Source organism: Penaeus monodon, chromosome 4 (genome assembly GCF_015228065.2).
Source record: "Penaeus monodon isolate SGIC_2016 chromosome 4, NSTDA_Pmon_1, whole genome shotgun sequence".
Classification (NCBI taxonomy): Eukaryota; Metazoa; Arthropoda; class Malacostraca; order Decapoda; family Penaeidae; genus Penaeus; species Penaeus monodon.
In genome coordinates, this window is record NC_051389.1 from 31,400,653 (window position 1) to 31,409,842 (window position 9,190).

At 34.8% G+C, this 9,190-nt stretch overlaps 1 long non-coding RNA gene and 1 pseudogene across 1 annotated transcript; both read left to right on the forward strand.

Annotated features, from left to right (window-relative positions):
• Positions 1-8,063, forward strand: part of LOC119572527 — a 60,998-nt pseudogene extending 52,935 nt beyond the window's left edge.
• Positions 8,064-8,093: 30 nt separating this feature from the next.
• LOC119571596 lies at positions 8,094-8,498 on the forward strand. Its single transcript, XR_005228619.1, has 2 exons — positions 8,094-8,142; positions 8,253-8,498. It is a non-coding gene; the product is annotated as an uncharacterized LOC119571596 (long non-coding RNA).
• Positions 8,499-9,190: the final 692 nt, after the last annotated feature.

The window sequence follows — 9,190 nt, forward strand, 5'->3', positions numbered from 1 at the left end:
AAAAGACATCAGAAAAAAATAGCCACCCTCAGCCTTAATCACTGTAGCAACGCGTCTCGGTTATGCCTCTAAATGGACCGGCAGGCCTTTTCTTTGATTTCTGGGTTTTTAACCCCCATTCCTTCATCAATCGTCAATTAGCCCAACTATGTTAGTACATTCTACTTGGTTACCTCGTCTTTTATGTCTTTCTATAAACATTCTATATTGTTTAAAAACTGGACTTTACAGGACACTCAAACACCTCTAACCCCATAAATATCCAATAGGTTAAAAACCTTTCGGCTGTTTTGGCAGGGATTTTCCATCATGTTTGAAAATGCAGTCACTTGTAGTTTATATCGAAGTGTTCCCTGAATTGTAGGTATATCATAGTCTCCCCTGAAATTGGGCGTAGTTACTAATTTCTGGTTTACTTTTATTTCTTTCTCATACAATAATCCCTCTATATGTGTACTTTGTAAAATATATTATCTTTTGTTTTTTAACTGACAAATATTTATTTATTTGCATAATTATATGGTCAAAAATACGTGTAAGTCCTCAGTCTTCTAAGTATTCTAAGGAACATGAATAAAATGACACTGGAACGGGATTGATAATTAAAACTTAATATTAAGTCCTCTGTAGTCTTGTCTTCCACTGTCATAACAGACTAATCACAATTATATAACAGTTTGGCTACTCTAAAACCAGCACGCCTTAACGAACTAAATGCGGCGGTAAAGACATCATCAACTAAAATAGATGGTTTAAGCCCATCTCTAAATGACAACAAACACGTTAGTGATAAACAATACACACACTGATAGAGCTGTGACAAAAGACATCTTTCAGTGATGTCACAAATCCCAGATATCTCAAATCTACTATACCCTGATAAAGATCACAGACCACACCATCGCCTTGGTCGGATATTTATTTGTGCTCTCTGGCATCGGGGTGGTCCTTCTCGAAGCTGGTTCTTCCAAGAAATTTTCATCTGCCATCATATTTCTACCGTAGATTCATCAGAGAAACAAACCTGAAAATAAAAATAACAGTGTAAGTTATGAAATGACTGGAACATTCAAATAAATAACCTTTTTGATATCACTCTTGAACCAAACATGAAGATCATACTAGATGTAGTATTTTGTAACTAAATATTTTTTTTCAGTATGCATATGGTATTTTACTAATTATGTTTGACTCATATAAAACGGTAGTCAGAAATAAAATTTAATTGAGATTAACCCTTTTCCCAATCCTCGGATATCCAACCCTTTGTAAGCCTTTCCCCAGGCCAATTATTCCTTCCTCATAGCCTTGGCACCTTAGTTGGCCCGCAAGGCATGGTATCCATCTCATTTTTTCTTTTTCCGACTGTATACTCGATGTCATAGGTTTTTATTTATTTGGCCTGTTGCGATATGTTTAATCATATTTATCTTCATTGGGTTCAAATTTTTTCCAAGTTATCAATTTTTCTTCTCACTTTTGAAACAGCAGTTTGGAAACACTCATTTTCCCTTGGCTATTTCTTGTTGACTTAGAGGTATTTTTGTAGATAACCTTCAATAACATAAAAATCTGCCTGACTCAGTCCTTTCCTCCACCCATGTGTTTCAGTTAGCAGTCTTGATTAAATTTGCATAGTAGAAGGGCTGGGTTTTAGTCAGTGTGGTAGTGCATGCATTTGCACGTATTATAAAATGTAAAACTGGAAACCAGAAATCCAGGAACAGTGTTAAGGGTCACATATCATATGTTGACACCTTTTTATTCTAGCTAATTTTAGTAAATTCTTATAGTCCCTCAGAAATAATCGATCGAAAGCAATATACAGGTGTGATCCTTTTCATAGTTATATATTGTGCAGAACCCCAAAGGGAGGTAAAAAAAACTGGTCTCAAAAATTATATAAGTACTGTATATGTATATAGATTTTGTGTGGTGGCGTGCGTGTGTGTGTGTATGTGTGTGTGTAATACATTAGACATATACAATTATCTTGTAAATATATAAAGAAATATACACATAGATGTGTATATATACACATGTAATATATTAATGTATATATTCATATATTGTATATATATACACACAGACATGCATATGTTTTAATATATTTTATATATATATATATATATTATATTATATATATGTATATATATTATATAGCACCTTCTCGTGCATATAACTTATACATCCAAGTATATATATTAAGACCTAGATGGATAAGTAAATAGACACACATAGGTACAAAAACACACATATATGTATATATATACATATATGTATATGTAACATGTATGTATATATATGTGTGTCTATTTATATGTTTGTGGATGAAATGTATGTATGTATGTTTGTACATATATGTATAAAAAGGATTAGAGAGATAGATGGATAGATATATGAAAAATATATATTAGTATACATATACATGTATACTTACATTTGTCTATCTATCTCTCTGTATATATATGTATACGTATATAGACAGATAGATGGGTACATATAAAAACATGTGAAGACATATGTATATCATATGTATATTTACTTTTATATGCCCTACATATATATATATACACACACACATATGTGTCTGTATATATATATGTATATATATATATATATATATATATATATATATATATATATATATATATATAACATATATGTGAATGTGTATAAATATACATACATAACACACACACACACGAACATATGTATGTATATATATATATATATATATATATATATATATATATATAATTTTTGAGACCAGTTTTTTTTACCTCCCTTTGGGTTCTGCACAATATATACTATGAAAAGGATCACACCTGTATATTGCTTTCGATCGATTATTCTGAGGACTATAGAATTTTACTAAATTAGCTAGAATAAAAAGGTGTCACATATGATATGTGACCCTTAACACTGTTCCTGGATTTCGGGTTTTTCCATTTTTTACATTTTATAATACGTGCAAATGCATGCACTCCCAAACACTGACTAAACCTACCCCTTTTCTACTATGCAAATTGAATCAAGACTGCAAACTGAAACACATGGGTGGGGAAAGGACCTGAGTCAGCAGATTTTTATGTTATTGAAGGTTATCTACAAAAATACCTCTAAGTCAACAAGAAATAGCCAAGAAAGTGAGTGTTTCCAAAACTGCTGTTGCAAAAGTGAGAAGAAAACTTGATAACTTGGAAAACTTTGAACCCAATTGAAGATAAATATGATTAAACATATCGCAACAGGCCAATAAATAAACCTATGACATCGAGTATACAGTCGGAAAAAGATAAATGAGATGGGATACCATGCCTGCGGGCCAACTAAGGTGCCAAGGCTATGAGGAAGGAATAATTGGCCTGGGGAAAGGCTTACAAGGATTGGATATCCGAGGATTGGGAAAGGGTTAATCTAAATTTAAATTTTTTATTTCTGACTACCGTTTTATATGAGTCAAACATAATTTATAAAATACATATGCATACTGGAAAAAAAATATGTTAGTTACAAATACACCTCTAGTATGATCTTCATGTTTGTTCAAGAGTGATATCAAAAGGTTATTTTTTTTGAATGTTCCAGTCATTTCATACTTACACTGTTATTTTTATTTTCAGGTTTGGGTTTTCTCTGATGAATCTACGGTAGAAATCCGATGGACAGATGAAAATTTCTTGGAAGAACCCGCTTCGAAAAGGGACCACCCCGATTGCCAGAGAGCACAAAAAAAATATCCGCCCAAAGGCGATGGTGTGGTCTGTGATCTTTATCATGGGTACTAGTAGATTTGAGATATCTGGATATCGTGACATCACTGAAAGATGTCTTTTGTCACAGCTCTATCAGTGTGTTGTATTGTTTATCACTAACGTGTTTGTTGTCATTATAGAGATGTGGCTTAACCATCTATTTCAGTTGATGATGCCCTTTACCGCCGCATTTAGTTCGTTAAGGCTGTGCTGGTTTCCGAGGGGTAGCCAATGTATATATAATTGTATTAGTCTGTTATGACAGTGGAAGACAAGACTACAGAGGCTTAATATTAATTTTTTAAATTATCAATCCCGTTCCAGTGTCATTTTATTCATGTTCCTTAGAATACTTAGAAGACTGAGGACTTACACGTATTTTTGACCATATAATTATGCAAATAAATAAATATTTGTCAGTTAAACAGAAAAAGATAATATATTTTACAAAGTACACATATAAGAGGATTTATTGTATGAGAAAGAAAAAAAGAAAAACCAGAAATTAGTAACTACGAAATTTTCAGGGGAGACTATGATATACCTACAATTCAGGGAACACTTTCGTTTAAACTACAAGTGACTGCATTTTCAGCATGATGGAACTCCCTGCCAAACAGCCGAAAGTGTTTTAACCTATTGGATATTTATGGGTTAGAGTGTTTGAGTGTCCTGTAAGTCCAGTTTTAAACAATATAAATTTTTTATAGAAAGACATAAAAGACGAGGTAAACCAAGTAGAATGTACTAACATAGTTGGGCTAATTGAACGATTGATGAAGGAATGGAGTAAAAACCCAGAAATCAAAGAAAAGGCCTGCCGGTCCATTCGAGGCATACCGAGACGCGTTGCTACAGTGATTAAGGCTGAGGGTGGCTATTTTTTTCTGATGTCTTTAGCAGTTTACGCAGTTTAAAATAGGAAATGAAAGTTGCTTTCATTTTTGGGGTACATATTCTACCCAAAAATGGTTGTGACCGATGGTGGCCTTGATAATCACGTCAGTAGTATATATGCACACATAACGCAATATATATATAATATATATATATAATTTTTTTTTTTTTTTTTTTTTTTTTCTTTTTTTTTTTTTTTTTTTTTTTTTTTTTTTTTTGTGTGTGTGTGTTTTGTGGGGTGTGAGTCGGTGAGTGAGTGTTGTGTGTGTGTGTGTGTGTGTTTGTACGTGTGAGTCGGTGAGTGAGTGTGTGTGTGTGTGTGTGTGTAGTTGTGTGCGTGAGAGTGAGTGAGTGAGTGTGTGTGTATGTATGTTTAGCTATGTGTATATACATAATATATGTAACATGCATATACATATAGACATATATATGCATGGATATGTAAAATACCATATATACATATTTTATAAAATGTATATATTTTATTATATATATAAAATATATATTATATATATATATATATGTATATATATATATATTTTTTTTTACTACATGTTTCAGTCGCTTTAGATTTTTTGTTGTGTGTGTTTTGTGAGTGTATGTATATATATATATATATAAATAGCTATGTACACACATAAACAAAAATGGGAATTTTTTGTTTTATCTCTTGTAAAAAATTTTTTAAATATCATTATATTATGTATTTTGCTATGTCTGATAACTCAGAGCATACTGTCATTGGCTAAATTTAATGTGATTAACTCCGCCCTTTATTTGACTCGGTCAGTCTTTGAAATATTTTATCGTAAGTGTTTTTTTAGTGTATTTTCTAATAACAATAGTAAAAATAAACGAAAACGAATATATATATATATATATATATATATATATATATATATTGTATTTCATAAAGGCAACAAGGTGGGGCTTAACTTGGAAGTTAACAGCTGGGATTTCTTCAAGACGGAGTAGAGCTACCTGTTTCAGACTACCTTGCTTCGGACGATGCCCCTTTCCTTTGCGCTTTCCCCTGGGGAAACGGACGCCGTCAACCCGAGTGAATGCCTTTCCGATCTGGGGCCGCAGCTGGGGAAAATTTGCATCTAAGTTTTACTGTGATGCTGTGTCGGGTATCATTCTTGAGATGTCAAAACTGCCATCGTTTGCGCCCCAAATTTTTGGAATACCTACTTATGAAGGTATTAAATTATGAATGAGGAATAAATATGCTGCACTCTTTAATTTGGAATACATGTGTTGCCTTATCAGGGTATCATTCTAAGAGAACATCAACTCAATAGCCAGGGATCCCATTTCACAAACTCAATGCTTTTGAAGACATTCATGAATAAAGTCAGTTTTGGCCAGGACAGTTCCTTGTTAGTGCCTCTTCGGCTATGTTCATAGCCATGTTCATGACGCAGGAGTGCATGAGGGACTTCTTGACCTCGATGAAAAAGTAGCATCTGAAGGCAGAAGGAGCTCGGTTTAGAAAAAGAACTTGCATTGAAAACAAATGTGAACACAATATTTAACAAAAATGTCGACTCAAGAAATACACTCCTAATACTCACGTCAGGTTGTCTGGCAGCTCAGGCCAGCTCGGAAATGGCTTTTTTTAAAAACTCTCTTGCAACATGATTGTATGCATATATATAGATTATAACATATATATTGGAAATATACATATATAAATATTCTCTCTCTATATATATTTCATATTTGTCTTTTAAAAGTATGTATACAGTATATATGTATTGTACATATACATACACACACCCCAATATATTCAATATGTATATATATTTATATGCATGTATATGTCCATATATTTCATTTGCAGTGCTCTTTTTGAGAGAAAGGGGAATGAATGTAATGATCTCTTGAGTAGTGTGCTAATGAGTCACTGAAATGCCCCCCGTGTGGCTAAGTATGGTTCGACTGGAAGTTTTTCCCCGTGTTTAAAGTGTGGTGGAACAGGTTGGCGACCTTTGAGAACTGGGGGGACGTAGCTCCTGTGACCTCAGGCATCTGCTGCCTAGTGACCCCCAGATCATGAAAACCTTGATTTCAAGTCTTAGACACTTCAAGCAAAGCTGATTCAGTATCACATCTGACGATTAGCTGTGGTTTAATTCTCTTTTCTCTGACCACATCAGTTAGGATCTAAAGGAAAGTTTTGAAGAAAATGTATATGTTTTTTGGGCCCTAAAATTTTATGGAATTGTTTATTTCCAAGACTAAATTGGATCATTAAAACATTCTGGTGCCTTGAAAAAAGTACATGTGGCCACAAGAGGACTGGTGACATCAGTTGATGACGTTAGGCACTTCCTCGCCGGCAAAAGCGCGCAAAAATAAGCTAGCAAGCACATCCAAGTGCACCTCACAACCTCTTGTTGCTTGCGCCACGAAGAGTCGTATCACGACAAGGTAAGCCCTGAGTATGTCTGGTCACTTATCGGGACTGGGCTTGAATTCGTGCATTTTAGTATCGATGTATATTTTGTGCACGACGCTTAATAGAAAGGTCTTTGATCTGGATTAGCAACAACATTCACTCGCGCTAGAGAGGTTACAGTCACGAAATCTATAACCCACAGACTTCCATCATGAAGACGCTGACGATCCTGTTGCTGGCGGCACTCGCTGTAGTCGCGAGCGGAATGAATCACAACAAACATAGCGAAATCCACAACGCTCTTCATGAAAGGGGCGTCAGTTCATCAGCTAACACGATGAGCAAATATTCGAAGCAGAAATAATCACTTGCGAATGCCTTTAGCTTTTCCTTCTCGATAGATTAATATTTTCCATGACTTCTTTGCAGCTAAACAAATATGCATGGAGATTCTGATGCCATCCGAAGAAGAAATGAGTAGCATGAAAGAAAAAATGAAGGAATGCCTCGGAAATGAGGGCCACGCCCATCTGAGTAAGTCTTTATTCGTTTTTTTCCTCTCTAGTCGGAACAAAAATGGAGGATATGTTAACAGCAATTTCTTCTATATTTCTCAAGCAGACATTAATGTCATTGATTTTCCTGCGAACTAGTTACTAATCGCCTTTCTTTGGCCTTGGTCAGCTTCACACCCTGTCTTGGCTTCTGACATGATTCCCGACCCTGAAGCATGCGCGTGCTTCCGCGAAGAACTCAAAGCTATCACGGCCGAAAGCCGGTAAAAGTGTCGATATGCGCCTTACAAGATCATGGAGTCCTGGGACGTGCTTCTTTACTCACGAGTTAAGTGCGAAATATTCGCATTCAGTTTCAGTATATACTTAAACTAACTTCGCTGCATCATGCTGTGGTTCTTTTTGAGGATGCTCTGTTGTCTTTTCCTTCAGGATGGGGAGGAGCTCAACGTACCTAAGGTCTGGAAATGCTGTGGACAAAGATTAAAGCAATACAAAATTCAAAAAGCAAGAGAGTTCTTAACTGAAGCCATTTCCGAGCTGCCTGAGCTGCCCAGTACAACCTGACGTGAGTATTAGGAATGTATTTCTTGAGTCGACACTTTTGTTAAATATTGTGTTCACATTTGTTTTTAATGCAAGTTCTTTTTTCTCACCGAGCTCCCTTCTGCCTTTCAGATGCTACATTTCATCGAGGTCAAGAAGTCCCTCATGCACTCCTGCGTCATGAACATGGCTATGAACATAGCCGAAGAGGCACTAACAAGGACTGGGCCTGGCCAAAACTGACTTTATTCATGAATGTCTTCAAAAGCATTGAGATTTGTGAAATGGGATCCCTGGCTATTGAGTTGATGTTCTCTTAGAATGATACCCTGATAAGGCAACACATGTATTCCAAATTAATGAGTGCAGCATATTTATTCCTCATTCATAATTTAATACCTTCATAAGTAGGTATTCCATACTCTGGCTAAAACGATTGGCAGTTTTGACATCCTCCAAGAATGATACCGCGACACAGCATCACACTAAAACTTAGATGCAAATAATTCCCAGCTGCGGACCCAGATCGGAAAGGCATTCACTCGGGGTTGACGGCGTCCGATTCCCAGGGGAAAGCGCAAAGGAAGGCATCGTCCGAAGCAAGGTAGTCTGAAACAGGTAGCTCTACTCCGTCTTGAAGAAATCCCAGCTGGTAACTCCCAAGTTAAGCCCCACCTTGTTGCCTTTATGAAATGCAATTTATATATATATATATATATATATATATATATATATATATATATATTCGTTTTCGTTTATTTTTACTATTGTTTATTAGGGAAAAAACACTAAAAAAAAAACACTTACGATAAGATATTTTTAAAGACTGACCGAGTCAAATAAAAGGGGGGAGTTAATCACATTAAATTTAGCCAATGACAGTATGCTCTGAGTTATCAGACATAGCAAAATACATAATATAATTGATATTGTTATAATTACAAGAGATAAAACAAAAAATTCCCATTTTTGTTTATGTGTGTACATAGCTATATATATATATATATATATATATATATATATATATAAAATAGCTATGTACCACACATAAACAAAATGGGAATTTTTGT